At 44.0% G+C, this 21120-nt stretch overlaps 1 pseudogene; it reads right to left on the minus strand.

The window, feature by feature from the left end:
* LOC124000468 overlaps positions 1 to 21120 on the minus strand; it is a 125427-nt pseudogene that overhangs the window by 62267 nt on the left and 42040 nt on the right.

Genomic DNA, 21120 nt, shown 5'->3' on the forward strand with positions numbered 1-21120 from the left:
TTACAGCTCTGTCGGTAATCCCTATACCCCTACAGCTCTGTAGGTCATCCCTATACCCCTACAGCTCTGTAGGTCATCCCTATACCCCTACAGCTCTGTAGGTCATCCCTATACCCCTACAGCTCTGTTGGTCATCCCTATACCCCTACAGCTCTGTTGGTCATCCCTATACCCCTACAGCTCTGTAGGTCATCCCTATACCCCTACAGCTCTGTAGGTCATCCCTATACCCCTACAGCTCTGTTGGTCATCCCTATACCCCTACAGCTCTGTAGGTCATCCCTATACCCCTACAGCTCTGTAGGTCATCCCTATACCCCTACATCTCTGTTGGTCATCCCTATACCCCTACAGCTCTGTTGGTCATCCCTATACCCCTACAGCTCTGTAGGTCATCCCTATACCCCTACAGCTCTGTAGGTCATCCCTCTATCCCTACAGCTCTGTAGGTCATCCCTATACCCCTACAGCTCTATACCCCTACAGCTAATACACCACCAGAGACTGACTAAGTTATTAATACACCACCAGAGACTGACTAAGTTATTAATACACCACCAGAGACTGACTAAGTTATTAATACACCACCAGAGACTGACTAAGTTATTAATACACCACCAGAGACTGACTAAGTTATTAATACACCACCAGAGACTGACTAAGTTATTAATACACCACCAGAGACTGACTAAGTTATTAATACACCACCAGAGACTGACTAAGTTATTAATACACCACCAGAGACTGACACAGTTATTAATACACCACCAGAGACTGACACAGTTATTAATACACCACCAGAGACTGACTAAGTTATTAATACACCACCAGAGACTGACTCGGTTATTAATACACCACCAGAGACTGACTAAGTTATTAATACACCACCAGAGACTGACACCGTTATTAATACACCACCAGAGACTGACTAATTTATTAATACACCACCAGAGACTGACACAGTTATTAATACACCACCAGAGACTGACTAAGTTATTAATACACCACCAGAGACTGACACAGTTATTAATACACCACCAGAGACTGACTGAGTTATTAATACACCACCAGAGACTGACACAGTTATTAATACACCACCAGAGACTGACTGAGTTATTAATACACCACCAGAGACTGACTGAGTTATTAATACACCACCAGAGACTGACACAGTTATTAATACACCACCAGAGACTGACTAAGTTATTAATACACCACCAGAGACTGACTAAGTTATTAATACACCACCAGAGACTGACTGAGTTATTAATACACCACCAGAGACTGACACAGTTATTAATACACCACCAGAGACTGACACAGTTATTAATACACCACCAGAGACTGACTAAGTTATTAATACACCACCAGAGACTGACACAGTTATTAATACACCACCAGAGACTGACTGAGTTATTAATACACCACCAGAGACTGACACAGTTATTAATACACCACCAGAGACTGACTAAGTTATTAATACACCACCAGAGACTGACACAGTTATTAATACACCACCAGAGACTGACACAGTTATTAATACACCACCAGAGACTGACTGAGTTATCAATACACCACCGGAGACTGACTAATTTATTAATACACCACCAGAGACTGACTAAGTTATTAATACACCACCAGAGACTGACTAAGTTATTAATACACCACCAGAGACTGACTAATTTATTAATACACCACCAGAGACTGACTAAGTTATTAATACACCACCAGAGACTGACTGAGTTATCAATACACCACCGGAGACTGACTAATTTATTAATACACCACCAGAGACTGACTAAGTTATTAATACACCACCAGAGACTGACACAGTTATTAATACACCACCAGAGACTGACTGAGTTATTAATACACCACCAGAGACTGACACAGTTATTAATACACCACCAGAGACTGACTGAGTTATTAATACACCACCAGAGACTGACTGAGTTATTAATACACCACCAGAGACTGACTGAGTTATCAATACACCACCAGAGACTGACACAGTTATTAATACACCACCAGAGACTGACTAAGTTATTAATACACCACCAGAGACTGACACAGTTATTAATACACCACCAGAGACTGACTGAGTTATTAATACACCACCAGAGACTGACACAGTTATTAATACACCACCAGAGACTGACTAAGTTATTAATACACCACCAGAGACTGACACAGTTATTAATACACCACCAGAGACTGACACAGTTATTAATACACCACCAGAGACTGACTGAGTTATCAATACACCACTGGAGACTGACTAATTTATTAATACACCACCAGAGACTGACTAAGTTATTAATACACCACCAGAGACTGACTAAGTTATTAATACACCACCAGAGACTGACTAATTTTTTAATACACCACCAGAGACTGACTAAGTTATTAATACACCACCAGAGACTGACTGAGTTATCAATACACCACCGGAGACTGACTAATTTATTAATACACCACCAGAGACTGACTAAGTTATTAATACACCACCAGAGACTGACACAGTTATTAATACACCACCAGAGACTGACTGAGTTATTAATACACCACCAGAGACTGACACAGTTATTAATACACCACCAGAGACTGACTGAGTTATTAATACACCACCAGAGACTGACTGAGTTATTAATACACCACCAGAGACTGACTAAATTATTAATACACCACCAGAGATTGACAAAAGTATTAATACACCACCAGAGATTGACAAAAGTATTAATACACCACAGGGACTGACTGAACAACCCAGATACTGTAACACCATTAAGACACTGTAACACTGTACAGTATCAGTGTTACAGTGTCTGGGTTGTACAACAGTTGGATTATATCTGACGTATAGTACAGTGCAGAGAGGGGAACCTGTTATGAGGGGATTAGACTGGGATTAGGGATTGGGCTGGTTGTCAGAGAGGGCGCAGAGTGGTTGCAGAGAGGAAAGAAGGGGAGAGAAGAGAGGAGAGAGAAGAGGAGGAGAGCAGAGGAGAGATAATAGAAGAGAGGAGAGGGCTTCCTTACATTACAGTTTTGTGGATCATCTCGATGGCGTGCTCAGTTCCTCTTTCTGGTCCGGGACAAAGCGGTACTCGGACACGTACCCCGACACATGTTTGTACGGGTCGTAGTCGCCAAGCTCGGCTGCAGAGAAATAGTGAAAGAAAGACACATGAGCACAGGCATACACACATGCACGCACACACACACACACACACACACACACACACACACACACACACACACACACACACACACACACACACACACACACACACACACACACACACACACACACACACACACACACACACACACACACACACACACACACACACACACACACACACACACACACACACACACACACACACACACACACGCACACACACACACGCACACACACACACATGCACACACACGCACACATTTTGACTGTGTGAAAGATCGCATAATACAAGGAACAGTGGCATCACATAATACTAATCTCTATTTTTATTGTCTGTCTGTCTGTCTGTCTGTCTGTCTGTCTGTCTGTCTGTCTGTCTGTCTGTCTGTCTGTCTGTCTGTCTGTCTGTCTGTCTGTCTGTCTGTCTGTCTGTCTCTCGCTCACTCTTCTCTTTCGCCGTCTCTCTCCCTGCCTCTCTCTCTGTGTGTGTCTTTCTCTCTGTCTCTCTCTCTGCCTCTCTCTCTCTCTCGTCCTTTCTCTCTGCCTCTCTTTCTCTCTCTCTCTCTCTGCCTCTCTCTCTCTGCCTCCCTCTCTCTGCCTCCCTCTCTCTGCCTCCCTCTCTCTGCCTCTCTCTCCCTGTCTCTCTCTCTCTGCCTCGCTCTTTCTGCCTCGCTCTTTCTGCCTCGCTCTTTCTGCCTCTGTGTGTACTCACACTGTATGGCCAGAGCAGCCAGCTGGGCGCTGATGTCAAGGGGACAGGGGATTCTGCCCTGTAGTACGTCCTGCTTCACCTGCAGGAAGAACTGATATCTACAGTACCCAGAGACACACACAGACACACATCCATATAGCACATGAAACACAGTACAAGCTATTTCATATTGTCATAGATAAGGACATAACCTGTAGTCTGCATGTAAGCTTTTATACTGTATGTGTGGCTGTGAAGGCCAATTCAATAAAACGTAGGGAGATGATAACACTGTTGTGTGACTGGATGATGGGTCAATGATATACTGTTTATCAGGGGTAGGCAACTCTGGTCCTGGAGTGCTGCAGACACTTCATGTTATTTTTTAACGGACCTGGAAGACCAGGTGTGTTGAATTTAGGCCCTGAGCTGATGAATTAGCTCCGTTGGCCAGGTTAGCTAGCTCAATTAGCTCAGTTGGCAGTACCTGCGGCACTCCAGGAACAGCGTTGACTACCTCTGATATATAACATAGTAGCCACAATGATATTATTTGGAGAAATCTAGTACTGTACCAAAAATATATACCTTGTTATTTCTTCTTTTAGCTTGCAGGGATTCTCAGCGTAAAACTTGACCCCAAAATAGAGTGTGTATGGAGGCCCTTCTGAGAGAGAGACAGAGAGGAAGAGAGAGAGAGAAAGAAAGAGACAGAGAGGAAGAGAGAGAGAGAGATTTCAGCAGCAGCAAACTCTCTGTATCCAAACAGCTGAGAGGCTTTCAACTCAACTGAATGCAGAGAAAGGAAGAGATACTTACTTGTTATTAAATCTTTGTGTTCTGAAAGGGTTTTCGAGGGGTCTAGCCAATACTGCAAACAAAAAACACAGAGAAGACATTCAAATGACATACAAAAATGACAGCCATAATGATTATTTGTTTACTTAAGTAGTATCATACGTAATATACAATATGTAACTAGTAGCCTATGTGTACATTAACAAATACAGAATGTACTGTAAGAAGCTATCTTGAGCATGTGTATTCAGTAATCTCGGTTAACCCAGAACTAAAGTATTACGTAATGGGTCAGATGCTTGATTAAGTTCTGGGTCCATAAGAGTTAAGAGAAGAGGTAAAATGAGGATCAGAACTACAACGAAGCAATACACCCTTTCTCTTTGCAAGTCTGTGTGCCAAATGTCTCATCCCCTTCCAAAATTCGAAAGACGCTAATACCTGTGAAATCGTGATTTGTCCAAATAACCAGTGACAAAAAACACAAGCACAGGAACTAATGCTGCTGATCTCACACATCCTGTTGTTTCATGACAGATATACCGTACCCTTTATGTTTACATAGTCTGTCCAGGAGATATGAAGTATTCAGTAATTGGCTGGAAGAAATGGAGAAATGCACTTTGTTATGTAAAGTCATGGCTGAGTGGTCTATGCAGTGTGTGTGTGTGTGTGTGTGTGTGTGTGTGTGTGTGTGTGTGTGTGTGTGTGTGTGTGTGTGTGTGTGTGTGTGTGTGTGTGTGTGTGTGTGTGTGTGTGTGTGTGTGTGTGTGTGTGTGTGTAGTGTAGTGTAGTGTAGTGTAGTGTAGTGTAGTGTAGTGTAGTGTAGTGTAGTGTAGTGTAGTGTAGTGTAGTGTAGTGTGCAGTCAGTGTATTGGACAGGACTCAGGACGGGACGTTTAGTCATGCTAACTTTGGCATAATACTGAAGCCGCATTAAAACCAACTTTTATAAATGGTCTCGTTAAAAAGGAGTGTGAGTCATTAAAATGTGCATCAGTAAAACATGGATTTAAAACAGGTCACAGCACGCTGCCACAGAGGCAAAAATAAAACACATGAAGCTTATTTTTTATTGGCTTTTATTCATTATCTTATACTGTACTGGTATTTTGTATCTCGTTGAACCTCTGGCTCTCACGTCAATGAACATCTGATTTGGGAACATTCCTGCAAGACTGCCTGGCTTACTGTGCACAATTTCCTTATGTCACGTTGATGATGGTCAATAAATTATCATATATACAGTACCAGTCAAAGTACCAGTCAAATGTTTGGACACACCTACCCATCCCAAGGTTTTTCTTTATTTTTACTATTTGCTACATTGTAGAATAGTGAAGACATCAAAACTATGAAATAACACACACGGAATCACGTTTTAGCCAAAAAAGTGTTAAACAAAATATATTTGAGAATCTTCAAAGTAGCAACCCTTTGCCTTTTGATGTGCACACTCTAGGTAAGTCAGTTAAGAACACATTCTTATTTACAATGACGGCCAAACCCTAACCAGGCCAATTGTGCGCCGACCTATGGGACTCCCGATCACGACCAATTGTGATACAGCCTGGGATCGAACCAGGGTCAGTAGTGACACCTCTGGCACTGTGATACAGTACCTTAGACCGCTGCGCCACTCAGGTGCCCACAAAAGCTCTGAAGACATGTACATTACATAGAATGACCCTATGTGACAATAAACATAAACAGTGTGTAGGTCTCCATACAGTATATTCATGTGTTTATCACTGGTTACAGCAGCTACTGCGCTGTGGTGTCTATTTGTGGGATGTTTTCGAGCTTCTTATGACCATGAATGCAAACTGCTATTTTTAAATCATAGTTGTGGAGGTCATTGTGAATGCAAACTGCAATTTTCAAATCATTGTTGTGGAGCTTGTTGTGAATGCTAACTGCAATTTTCAAATCATTGTTGTGGAGCTTGTTGTGAATGCTAACTGCTATTTTCAAATCATTGTTGTGGAGCTTGTTGTGAATGCTAACTGCTATTTTCAAATCATTGTTGTGGAACTTGTTGTGAATGCTAACTGCTATTTTCAAATCATTGTTGTGGAGCTTGTTGTGAATGCTAACTGCTATTTTCAAATCATTGTTGTGGAGCTTGTTGTGAATGCTAACTGCTATTTTCAAATATTTATTTGCAGTGTTGTCACAGTGACGCCTTGCTTTACTGTGATATTGTATCAGAGCTCACAATGTCATTGCAGCTTATGCTTCTCCTGGGAGCCATCTGTACAGACAGATTGAAAACAATGTTTCTCTTCCTCTGTTCTTTAAATAACTTAACACGGTGATAAAACACAGTGATAAACAACAGTCTGTTCACTTCACATTGGCATCAGACACTGGCAGCAAACATTCAAAACAAACGTGAAAACAAACGTGGCTTTGTTCACACAGTTCACATGAAACAGCATAAGGACTCAGCTCTTTTAAAAATGAAACTGAAATAAATATTATTATTATTATTCAATGTTTTCTGCTTTAGCTTGACTGTAGGGCATGGTAGCTGATATCACGTTACCAAACTGCTTACATTTCTACTATAAATGAATAGCACTGCACCCCTTGCATGAAGAAACAGCTTCAAGTCCTGTTTTATATGCATTCCATATATTTGTATGTGAATTTCTGGTGATGTTGCTACTAGCCAAGCTGAAGATGGAAATTGTTGGAGGAGGGGAAGAGTCTGTGGACTGAATCTTTGGATTCTGGGGCATTCTGGGGCATGGAGATGAATAAATGTTAGCGTAATGAGGTAGGCTAGACTAGGATAACATATTTCAGACCAAAGTATGTCACTGAAAGATGCTGTGTGGTGCACCCTCGCTATTCCCTCCCACCTCAATCCTCACCCCACCACACTACAGATGGGCACCAGGGCCGTGTTCATTAGGGCTCATCATAGCAAAATGTGTCAAAAAGTTTTTAATGGAAAATAGAAAACAAGTGTTTCTCATTGGATAAATTCAAGTAGTCCCTCCCTGTTTCAAAGCCATTCAAATGTTATTTGTCACATGCGACGAATACAACAGGTGTAGACCTTACAGTGAAATGCTTACTTACAAGCCCATAACCAATGCAGTTTTATGAAAAATACCTAAAAAAAGAAAGAAATAAAAGTAACAAATTATTAAAGAGCATCAGTAAAATAACAATAGTGAGGCTCTATACAGGGGGTACCGGTACAGAGTCAATTAGCGGGGGCACCGGTTAGTCGAGGTAATTGAGGTAATATATATATGTACAAATAGTGATGCAAATAGTCTGGGTAGCCATTTGATTAGATGTTCAGGAGTCTTATGGCTTGGGGGTAGAACCTGTTTAGAAGCCTCTTGGACCTAGACTTGGGGCTCCGGTACCGCTTGCCGTGCAGTAGCAGAGAGAACAGTCTATGACTAGGGTGGCTGGAGACTTTGACAATTTTTTGGGCCTTCCTCTGACACTGCCTGGTATAGAGGTCCTGGACGGCAGGAAGCTTGGCCCCGGTGATGTACTGGGTTTTATGTACTACCCACTTTAGTGCCTTGCGTCGGAGGCCGAACAGTTGCCATATTGATGCAATCAGTCAGGATGTTCTTGATGGTGCAGCTGTAGAACGTTTTGAGGATCTGAGGACCCATGCCAAATCTTTTCAGTCTCCTGAGGGGGAATAGGTTTTGTCGTGCCCTCTTCATGACTGTCTTGGGGTGCTTGGACCATGTTAGTTTGTTGGTGATATGGACACCAAGGAACTTGGAAGTTCTCAACCTGCTCCACTACTGCCCCGTCGATGAGAATGCTGGTGTGCTCAGTCCTCCTTTTCCTGTATACCACAATCATATCCTTAGTCTTGATCACGTTGAGGGAGAGGTTGTTGTCCTGGCACCACACGGCAAGGTCTCTGACCTCCTCCCCTATAGGCTGCCTCGTCGTTGTCGGCGATCAGGCCTACCACTGTTGTGTCATCGGCAATCTTAATGATGATGTTGGAGTCGTGCCTGGCCACGCAGTCATGAGTGAATAGGGAGTACAGGAGGGGACTGAGCACACACCCCTGAGGGGCTCCTGTGTTGAGGATCAGCATGGCAGATGTGTGGTTACATACCCTTACCACCTTACCGCCTGTCAGGAAGTCCAGGATAGTTGCAGAGGGAGGTGTTTCGTCTCAGGGTCCTTAGCTTAGTGATGAGCTTTTAGTGCACTATGGTGTTGAATGCTGAGCTGTAGTCAATGAATAGCATTCTCACATAGGTGTTCCTTTTGTCCAGGTGTGAAAGGGCAGTATGGAGTGCAATGGAGATTGTTTCATCTGTGGATCTGTTGGGGCGGTATGCAAATTGGAGCGGAGTGGGTCAAGTGTTTTGGGGATAATGATGTTGAAGTGAGCCATGACCAGCCTTTCAAAGCACTTCATGGCTACAGACATGAGGGCTACGGGTCGGTAGTAATTTTGGCAGGTTACCTTAGTGTTCTTGGGCACAGAGACTATGGTGATCTGCTTAAAACATCTTTGTATTACAGACTCGGACAGGGAGAGGTTGAAAATGTCAGTGAACATATTCCAGTCTGTGATAGCAAAACTGTCCTGTAGCTTAGCATCTGCTTCATATGACCATTTTTTTTATTGGCCGAGTCACTGGTGCTTCCTGCTTTAGTTTTTGCTTATAAGCAGGAATCAGGGGGATGGAGTTATGGTCAGATTTGCCAAATGGTGGGTGAAGGCGAGCTTTGTACACGTCTCTGTGTGTGGAGTCAAGGTGGTCTAGATTTATTTCCCTCTGGTTGCACATTTAACACGCTGGTAGAAATTAGGTATTTTATTTTGTTTTGTGCCTAATGAATACAACCCCAGAACACACCGGAACGGATATTGGTGTCCAGGGGAACGTGATTAGAGCTATTAGAGCTATGTCTGTGTGATTGAATTAGAATAAGTTACTTGAATCTTATCTAATTTGCAATAATCACATCAGTGCAGGTGTTGTGTTCCAGTGCATGCTAATTTATGCAAATGAGGGGGTTGATGATTAGAAGAGTGGCTGACAGCGACAGGACGACAACCAGACAAAGACAGAGGGGTTCCACTCAGAAAGACAACCTGAGAAACAATCTACTTCTTATTTCTCTAACTGGTAGTCATCTTCCAATGAACAGCGACTGGCTGGAGGAGAACAAAGTAAAAACCTTTGGTAACACATTACTTAGAACATAGCCTTACACCCTTAGAAAAAAGGGTACTAAAAGGGTTCTGTGTATAGTAGACAGTTAATGGGCTACATCTATGTGCATTCATGGCACCTGCACAAAGCCCTTCCAGAGCTATTTACATTTTTATATCTGCAATACTCCAAGATAGACAAAAACAAAAATGTTCAGCATGTCTCTCAGAACATCATTAACTAATGCGAGCCCGGTACTCAAAATGCCTAACGGAGTATTCGCGCCCGTTTTAACCCCCTCTCTGATCGCACGAGATGGTAGAACACCTCAAGGTGCTTATTTTTATTACATGGGATTAGAGTGTGTTCTATCTATCAGTATGAGAAAGGCATGTCTTTCTGCCCTACAACACAGCTCAGTTGCCAAGTGACTAGAACTGATAAATAATAGAATGATAGATAATAAATTAAAAGGCTCTGTCATCATGAGGCAGACAGTTTGATTGACAGGTCGGACTGAGAGGCCCAGGCTCTGTTCTAATATCTCTACTAGTTCTAGAATGAAGAATGATCCACAAGAATGAACTAAACAATGTATTCGGAGTGCATTTGAATTACGACTAGGGGTTCCGTTAGCGGAACGTTTCGACAACATCCGGTGAAATTGCAGAGCGCGAAATTCAAAATAAATTATTGGAAATATTTCACTTTCATACAATTACAAGTGCAAAACAGCAAAATGAAGCTGAACTTCTGTAGCTCAGTTGGTAGAGCATGGCGCTTGTAACGCCAGGGTAGTGGGTTCGATCCCCGGGACCACCCATACGTAGAATGTATGCACACATGACTGTAAGTCGCTTTGGATAAAAGCGTCTGCTAAATGGCATATATTATTATTATTATATTATTCTTGTTAATCCACTGTGTCAGATTTCAAAAAGGCTTTACCGTGAAAGCAAACCATACTATTATCTGAGGACAGCACCCCATCAAACAAACACATGATAATCATATTTCAACCCACCAGGCACGACACAAAATTCAGAAATAACGATATAATTCATGCCTTACCTTTGAAGATCTTCTTCTGTTGGCACTCCAATATGTCCCATAAACATCACAAATGGTCCTTTTGTTCAATTAATTCCGTCGTTATATACCCAAAATGTCAATTTATTTGGCGTGTTTGATTCAGAAAAACACTGGTTCCAACTCGCCCAACATGACTACACATTATCTAATAAATGACCTGTAATCTTTGTCCAAACATTTCAAACAACTTTCCTAATCCAACTTTAGGTATTTTTAAATGTAAATAATGGATCAAATTTAAGACGGGATACACTGCGTTCAATAGTGGATAAAATGAATGTGGAGCGAGCTTCAGGTCGCGCGCCCCAAACAAAACAGTACACTTGGCTATACACCCAGAAAGGAAAGGGCTACTTCTACATTTCTCAAAGGAAAAATATCAACCAATTTCTAAAGGCTGTTGACATCTAGTGGAAATGATAGGAACTGCAAGCAAGTGCCAAGAAATCTAGATCCACATAGAAAATACAGTGAACTAAAAAAAAACATCCCTGGATGATTTGTCCTCGGGGTTTCGCCTGCCAAATAAGTTCTGTTATACTCATAGACATTATTTTAACAGTTTTAGAAACTTTTGAGTGTTTTCTATCCAAATCTAGCAATATGCATATATATATGCATATCCTAGCATCTGGGCCTGAGTAGCAGGTAGTTTACTTTGGGCACGATTTTCATCCAGACCTGAAAATACTGCCCCCTATCCCAAACAGGCTAAGCGATGTGCTGGTGTAGATATTGGAGCATTCTGGAACCTCAGTCATCTTACTACAACTTCAGCCTCAATATTATGGAGGGTTACACCAGCAGAGGGCATTGATATTGTAATGAAGGGTGTAGCTAGCAGGCAGGCAGGCAGCCTCATATAACTGACAGAGAAGTCTCTCTAAATGGATAGGTTTTGATTATAGGCCTGCTGCTCCATGCACAGACACTAAACGCATCACTGCTCTCTGACACACAGTAACAGTGTGTGTATCAATCAGTCCCGAAGCAGCTCCAATATGTTGGTACATGTATGTCGTTTACGACTCCAGAGGGTAGGAATGATGTGGATGTGCATGCTGATCCTAGCACGCTCTTGGGTCTGATATTACCCAAGCACAGCAGGGATAACCTGCCATAAACAACATAGCTATGTGTATGATAGAATGATTCTATAAGGTTCCGTTTTAGGACCATTATTGTTTTCACTATATATTTTACCTCTTGGGGATGTTATTCGAAAACATAATGTTAACTTTCACTGCTATGCGGATGACACACAGCTGTACATTTCAATGAAACATGATTTCAAGGTTTTACTGCTAACCTACAAAGCATTACATGGGCTTGCTCCTACCTATCTCACTGATTTGGTCCTGCCGTACATACCTACACGTACGCTACGGTCACAAGACGCAGGCCTCCTAATTGTCCCTAGAATTTCTAAGCAAACAGCTGGAGGCAGGGCTTTCTCCTATAGAGCTCCATTTTAATGGAACGGTCTGCCTACCCATGTAAGAGACGCAAACTCGGTCTCAACCTTTAAGTCTTTACTGAAGACTCATCTCTTCAGTGGGTCATATGATTGAGTGTAGTCTGGCCCAGGAGTGGGAAGGTGAACGGAAAGGCTCTGGAGCAACGAACCGCCCTTGCTGTCTCTGCCTGGCCGGTTCCCCTCTTTCCACTGGGATGCTCTGCCTCTAACGCTATTACAGGGGCTGAGTCACTGGCTTACTGGGGCTCTCTCATGCCGTCCCTGGAAGGGGTGCGTCACCTGAGTGGGTTGATTCACTGTTGTGGTCATCCTGTCTGGGTTGGCGCCCCCCCCCTTGGGTTGTGCCATGGCGGAGATCTTTGTGGGCTATACTAAGCCTTGTCTCAGGATGGTAAGTTGGTGGTTGAAGATATCCCTCTAGTGGTGTGGGGGCTGTGCTTTGGCAAAGTGGGTGGGGTTATATCCTTCCTGTTTGGCCCTGTCCGGGGGTGTCCTCGGATGGGGCCACAGTGTCTCCTGACCCCTCCTGTCTCAGCCTCCAGTATTTATGCTGCAGTAGTTTATGTGTCGGGGGCTAGGGTCAGTTTGTTATATCTGGAGTACTTCTCCTGTCCTATTCGGTGTCCTGTGTGAATCTAAGTGTGCGTTCTCTAATTCTCTCCTTCTCTCTTTCTCTCTCTCTCTCTCGGAGGACCTGAGCCCTAGGACCATGCCCCAGGACTACCTGACATGATGACTCCTTGCTGTCCCCAGTCCACCTGGCCGTGCTGCTGCTCCAGTTTCAACTGGCCTGGGCCCTAGGACCATGTCCCAGGACTACCTGACATGATGACTTCTTGCTGTCCCCAGTCCACCTGACCGTGCTGCTGCTCCAGTTTCAACTGTTCTGCCTTATTATTATTTGACCATGCTGATCATTTATGAACATTTGAACATCTTGGCCATGTTCTGTTATAATCTCCACCGGGCACAGCCAGAAGAGGACTGGCCACCCCACATATGCTCTCTCTAATTCGCTCTTTCTTTCTCTCTCTCAGAGGACCTGAGCCTTAGGACCATGCCCCAGGACTACCTGACATGATGACTCCTTGCTGTCCCCAGTCCACCTGACCGTGCTGCTGCTCCAGTTTCAACTGTTCTGCCTTATTATTATTTGACCATGCTGATCATTTATGAACATTTGAACATCTTGGCCATGTTCTGTTATAATCTCCACCCGGCACAGCCAGAAGAGGACTGGCCACCCCACATAGCCTGGTTCCTCTCTAGGTTTCTTCCTAGGTTTTGGCATTTCTTGGGAGTTTTTCCTAGCCACCGTGCTTCTACACCTGCATTGCTTGCTGTTTGGGGTTTTAGGCTGGGTTTCTGTACAGCACTTTGAGATATCAGCTGATGTACGAAGGGCTATATAAATAAATTTGATTTGATTTGATTTGATATGAACTTTTATGCAAAAGTGTAAAGGCATTTCTTTTTAAATCTTTTTAAACTATTTTCTCCAGAAGGATTCAGTAGCTTAGACGCTTGCTCTGTGCTCTGTGCATCTCCAAAAAAACAAGGTTGGCTAACCTTGTAAATCAAAACCCTCGGTCAAAAATAGTTCAACATCAAACCAGTGTTGCAGCTGTTGTCAGGCATGCCAACAGCATGGAGATGAACTGGAACAACACACCACTGAGAAAAACAAGAGTGAAGGTAGAAAACATTCGCCATGGATACAGTTACTGTTAGAAGTTATTAGAATCATTGATAGCGAGAATGAATGGTGTTAGTCAAGGAACAATTGAGGCCTGAACAAATATACTTGAATAATTAGCTAAAGCTAATCTTTCTTTGCTTTCAGGTCGATAGGGTAGGGGTGGGATTTTTCTGGTCGCCGGGAGGAGGGCGGGGCAGTGGTGGGTGACTGACAAACAACCCTAGTTGCTAGGGGGGTAGGAAGGGGTGGGAAATGGTTTACGGGAGTGGGGGGGGGGCAGTGATGTAAAGTATTTAAGTAAAAATTCTTGAAAGTATTTGTACTTTACTTTACTATTTATTGTGGCAGCCGGCAGGGAGAGGTGAGGGAGTGGCAATTGAGGAGAGATATCTTGCAGGTAGCTGGCTCCACCCCCAAACCTTATATGGACTTCCTGACCCAACAAGGAAAGGCTGTGGGTCGTTAAGCCAGGGGATGCTTGGGGATAAAGGAGCCTGCTTGGGGATAAAGGAGCTTGCTTCCCGATGAGAGTCGGGAAGCAAGTTCAGGGAGTTCAGGGAGTGAATACATTTAATAAATAAACAAAACACGAACAGCGCACAAACATTAAACAGAGCACTAACATTAAACAGATACAGGAACAACGACGACTGGGGAAGAAACCAAAGGGAATGACATATAGGTAATCAAGGAGGTGATGGAGTCCAGGTGAGTGTCATTATATGCGTAACACTGTTGACAGGTGTGCGCCCTAATGAGCAGCCTGGTGACTCAGAGGCAGGAGAGGGAGGACATATGACAACTTAAGTATGTTTTAGCAATTACATTTACTTGAGTATGTTTAAAATCAAATACTTTTACTCATGTAGTATTCTGCTGGGTGACTTTCACTTTTACTAATTTTCTAAGATATCTTTACTTATACCCAAGTATGATAATTAGGCACTTTTTCCACAACTGGAAAGTTGGATGGAGACATGGTGGCTGGGTGGGGCTGGGGGAACAGGATGGGAGGAAGGATGGGGACATGGTGGCTGGGTGGGGTTGGGAGAACAAGATAGGAGGAAGGACAGAGACATGGTGGCTGGGTGGGGTTGGGAGAACGGGATGAGGGGTTGGGGGTTGAGACATGGTTGTTGGGTGGGGTTGGGGGAACAGGATAAGGGGTTGAGACATGGTGGCTGGGTGGGGTTGGAGTAACAGGATAAGGGGTTGGGGGTTGAGACATGGTGGCTGGGTGGGGTTGGGAGAACGGGATGAGGGGTTGGGGGTTGAGACATGGTGGCTGGGTGGGGTTGGGAGAACGGGATGAGGGGTTGGGGTTTGAGACATGGTGGCTGGGTGGGGTTGGGAGAACGGGATGAAGGGTTGGGGGTTGAGACATGGTGGCTGGGTGGGGTTGGGGTAACAGGATGGGAAGAAGGATGGAGACATGGTGGCTGGGTGGGGTTGAGAGAACGGGATGAGGTGTTTGGGGGTTGAGACATGGTGGTTGGGTGGGGTTGGGGGAACAGGATAAGGGGTTGGGGGTTGAGACATGGTGGTTGGGTGGGGTTGGGGGAACAGGATAAGGGGTTGGGGGTTGAGACATGGTGGCTGGGTGGGGTTAGGAGAACAAGATGAGAGGAAGGATGGAAACATGGTGGCTGGGTGGGGTTTGGAGAACGGGATGAGGGGTTGGGGGTTGAGACGTGGTGGGTGGGTGGGGTTGGGGTAACAGGATGGGAAGAAAATTTTCTTTGGGAAAAATTTCAGTCTCTCGATGTGCAAAACTGATAGAGACATACCCCAAGCGACTACAAAGTATTAACTTAAGGGGGCTGAATAATTTTGCACGCCCAATTTTTCAGTTTTTGGATTTGTTAAAAAAGTTTGAAATATCCAATAAATGTCGTTCCACTTCATGATTGTGTCCCACTTGTTGTTGATTCTTCACAAAAAAATACAGTTTTATATCTTTATGTTTGAAGCCTGAAATGTGGCAAAAGGTCGCAAAGTTCAAGGGGGCCGAATTCTTTCGCAAGGCACTGTAAATTGCCATACATGTTTAATGCTTTTCGATCTGTCCCCAAATTAATGTCATTAGTTCAGAGTTTGTTTTGATATTTTACCCTGCGTGTCGTGATTGCGTTTGGTGTAGGGGCATGATGGCACACGCTCGTAGCCGGTTTGGGTTCCGTGTAAGAGTCCTCTCTTGTTCAGGGTGTGTGATAATTAAGCAATAGGGGGTGTGGTATGTGGCCAATATACCACGGCTAAGGACTGTTCTTAAGCACGACACAACGCGGAGTGCCTGGTTACAGCCCTTAGCCGTGAGGTGCCTTATTGCTATTATAAACTGGTTACCAAGGTAATTAGAGCAGTAAATACATGTTTTGTCATACCCGTTGTATACGGTCTGATATACCACAGCTGTCAGCCAATCAGCATTCAGAGCTCGAACCACCCAGTTTATAATAGTGCATAGTACATGTTAGGGCATAGGCTATATCCAAGTCAAACAGACAGTGATGCTGGCGTTCCAACATTTTCAGTCTCCTTTCACTATTTTTCTTTCATCCTATACAGGTCTGACGATAAATCAGGGCTTGGCCGACAGCCCCCTGAAGGCATTGCACAGGATACCGCCCATCCATGTGAGAGAAAGATGGGGATGTTGGGAGAGTATTTATATGTCCTAAATGGCACAATATTCCCTTAATAGTGCACTATTTTTGACCAGAGCACTATTCCCTATGTGGTGCACTACATAGGGAATAGGGTGCCATTTGGGACACAGTTATCATTGTGTTCTTTTATGGTTCTGTACTCTGACTAACTCTGAGTGTGTGTAGCCCTGGGGCCCTGCATGGGTTATTACTATTCCTCCCCAGCCCTATTCTACCCTATCATGGGCTGGGCCTGCGTGGGACGCTCTGTGATGGCACCTTCTATAGGAATGACAAGACAGAGAATGACCCCCGGCCAATATTCACAGAGCTGTTATTGTCTTTACAGGATAATAATGCTTACTATTTTCACTTTGACTGGGGCAAGCTGAAGCTACCATCTTAAGATATCTAAGCTAGACATCTGACTTGAGGCGAAATAACCTTTCTAATCTTACCAGACACTTTGATTAGTGTATATGGAGGAAGGAAATCATCTCTCCGGTGCGCCATTCATAATGTAATGTCATAAGCATGTCATAATGCATAAAGCCTTCCCTGGTCTATTGTGAGATTATCAGTGGTGTGCTGAGATACTGTCACTCACATGGACACACATTCATATACACATTCACTTATAAATGTAGATATTATTTGTATAAATATGTTTATAGAAATCACTGGTGACTCACGGTCTGGTGGCTGCGGTCACAGTAGCGCAGCCCGAAGAAGTCTGTCTCTGCCAGCTTCACATGGTCCAACACAAAGTCCAGCACCACCGAACCCTTAGTAGACTTCTGTGGAACACAAAGTGTTTTGGAACTCAGTGTCTGAGTCACAGGCAAACGTGTTCCCAGGCAAAGACATCAAGTTGATGTGAGTGTTTTTACTTATGGAATATAAACTTAATGCATTCTGAGGCAACAGGCAAAGTATTCTGAAATACCATGGTGGGCTTCTGTACTGACAGTCATGTTTTGAAGAATAAATAGCTTCAACAATATATGGCATATATAGTATAGTTCTTAGAGACAGTCCCTCTTTCAGCTCTCGGTGTCTGGATTCAGAAATGGCATAAAGAGACTCTGTAAGAGAGTAGACCTATGTCTTCAGGGAAATATCAATTAGATATAAATGATTACTTTGCTATGCAGTTAAAACTGCCTTCCGCTGCAATTTACACGCCTCATGGTGCCTCTCATTACCATTTCTCAGGCTTACAAAAGCAATCTGCTAAAAGAAGCAATATTAGGACTTTGATTTTAGTATGAACCAGACAAACTCTGATTCCAGGAGTATTTCCAGAACACCTATACCACTGTTGCAAGATAATGACATCTATTTCTCCTTTGTGGGGTGAAGAAACATTGTTGACCGTATCTTATCTGTCAGCACTTCAGCCTTCTCTTGTTGATACAGCATCAATCCAAATGTATCCACTGACGATATAAGTATTTATTCCGATGGAAAACCAATTATGGATCACACCAACCAATCCACATTTGCCTCAGCGCGGACCACAAGTCAACCAAACCTTCCTCTCTCTCACCTACATTTAAAATGTTTCTTTAGATTTATCCTGAGTACTATCTGATTGGCTACATCGATGCCTGTAATGAAAGATGGGGCTTTACTCACAGCTAACATCATCTCATGGTGAGGCTGAAACACAAACACTGACCACACTCACATTCCAAAACAACTCAGGGATTCCTACCCTCCTCGCTTTCCTTTCCATATGAAAGTCAACACACAAATGGATACACGCTCATTTCCCTGGTGTATGATGCAGAGATCGTATCAGGTGGATCATTGACAGACCAGTGGTGTATCTGCATTGGGTTTGTGTTCTTTAACAGGACACCAGCATCTGTCTTGGCTGGAGGACATCTCTCTCTTTACCTAATTATCTCTGTTTGCTCTTGACACAGAGAGGAGGAAACTGTGTGTGTGTGTGTGTGTGTGTGTGTGTGTGTGTGTGTGTGTGTGTGTGTGTGTGTGTGTGTGTGTGTGTGTGTGTGTGTGTGTGTGTGTGTTTCTCTCTGACTGCTCCTCTTAACCACAAAGCACATGTTTGATGAATCACAAGGTGTACACTGACAAACAGTCAGTATGATTTATGCCATTAAAGCATGTGAACACAGACAAACAGACCACACTCAGCTGGCTAGAGACCAAATGTGACTTCTTAGAGCAGACTATGCCATCTTTCAGCAGTAGAACAATAAGCATCAGTGTGGGACACCTCGTGAATACATATGTTGTCTCATGACAACTTACACTCCTTAAGAATTCAAGAAGACCAAGGATATCAAATCCAAGAAGACCAAATAACCACATAGGATGAGATGAGTAGGTCCAAATGCATTCCTATGGCACCTAAAGTAGTGCACCTCCTCATGTTAATAGTTCATTACTTCCTCCTGTGTGATTCAGGGCTCATCTGCATGTTTTCATGATCTACTCCAATCTGCAGGTACACTCCAAGGGAATCACAAGTAGGCTGCCTGTGTCTGACACAGGAGACAGGCTCTCTCTCTGTCTCTCTCTTCTTCTTCTCTCTCTCTCCCTCTCTCCCCTTTCTCTTAAGTTACTCTCTATCTCCCTCGCTCTCCCTCGCTCCCTCTGCTGTTGTCTCATCTCTGATTAAACCACATGATGCATATGCCTGTCACCTGCTAGACAGAAAGACAGCTGTTTAACAGTGGCTCTGTGCTTCCTTCTCTCTGACTCCCTGTGGGGACATCCTCTACACTTCCTCCCTCTGATACAGCCTGACATCCTGACATCGTCACATCCTGACAACCTCACGTCCTGGCATCCTCACATCCTGACAGCTTCCCATCTTGACATCCTCATGTCCTGACAACCTCACATCTTGACATCCTCACATCCTAACATACTCACATCTTGAAGTCCTGACAACCTCACATCTTGACATCCTTACATCCTGAAAACCTCACATCCTGAAATCCTGACTTCCTCTAATTCCTGACATCCTGACATCTTGACAACCTGGCAACCTCACATCCTGAAATCCTGACTTCCTCATATCCTGACATCCTGAAACCTGACTTCCTCACATCCTGAAATCCTGACTTCCTCAAATCCTGCCTGACAACCTCACATCCTGAAATCCTGACTTCCTTGCATCCTCACATCCTGAAATCCTGACTTCCTCATATCCTGACATCCCGAAACCTGACTTCCTCACATCCTGAAATCCTGACTTCCTCATATCCTGACATCCTGAAACCTGACTTCCTCATATCCTGACATCCTGACTTCCTCACATCCTGACAACCTCACATCCTGAAATCCTGACTTCCTCATATCCTGACATCCTGACTTCCTCACATCCTGACAACCTCACATCATGAAATCCTGACTTCCTCACATCCTGAAATCCTGACTTCCTCATATCCTGACATCCTGACTTCCTCACATCCTGACAACCTCACATCCTGAAATCCTGACTTCCTCACATCCTGAAATCCTGACTTCCTCACATCCTGAAATCCTGACTTCCTCACATCCTGAAATCCTGACTTCCTCACATCCTGAAATCCTGACTTCCTCACATCCTGAAATCCTGACTTCCTCATATCCTGACATCCTGACTTCCTCACATCCTGACAACCTCACATCATGAAATCCTGACTTCCTGAAATCCTGACTTCCTCACATCCTGAAATCCTGACTTCCTCACATCCTGACATCCTGAAACCTGACTTCCTCACATCCTGAAATTCTGACTTCCTCACATCCTGACAACCTCACATCCTGAAATCCTGACTCCCTCACATCCTGACATCCTGAAATCTTGACAACCTCACATCCTGACATCCTGACAAACCTTTAACAACATCATAAACAAGCAGTGATCATATAAACTCCAACATCATATAAACTCCTGAGTGGTTAATTACCACCTGTGAAGGCCTATTGTGTCTTTCCTGGTATTCACAATTCTGCCAAGACTGAGCTGAGTGACTGTAGTACAGTTCTGTTAATTATTCTCAAAGCATGAATACAACATTGTCTCATCGTGTCCTCCTTCCTTCCATCCCTCCTTCTGTCACATGGAATGACGCTGGCGTGAAAACCCCCTGTTCCATCGGCGGCGGAATCCACCCCGACTTCACCAACAAAACAAAAAACAAACAAAAAAACTCCTGGACCGGCTGGGCGAACAAGCACTGATGATCCGGCTGAGGCCCGACGTGGGATGGGCGCCATCCGAGCCAACCGGGGAAAGGAAACCTCTTGAGCCAGCTAGGGTGTGGAAGCCCAACGAGCTGGCTAGGCATCCCCGGTTCCATCGGTGGTGACCCAGAGGTGATGCCACCATACCAAACGGAACGCC

The sequence above is a fragment of the Oncorhynchus gorbuscha genome, linkage group LG16 (genome assembly GCF_021184085.1).
Source record: "Oncorhynchus gorbuscha isolate QuinsamMale2020 ecotype Even-year linkage group LG16, OgorEven_v1.0, whole genome shotgun sequence".
NCBI lineage: Eukaryota > Metazoa > Chordata > Actinopteri > Salmoniformes > Salmonidae > Oncorhynchus > Oncorhynchus gorbuscha.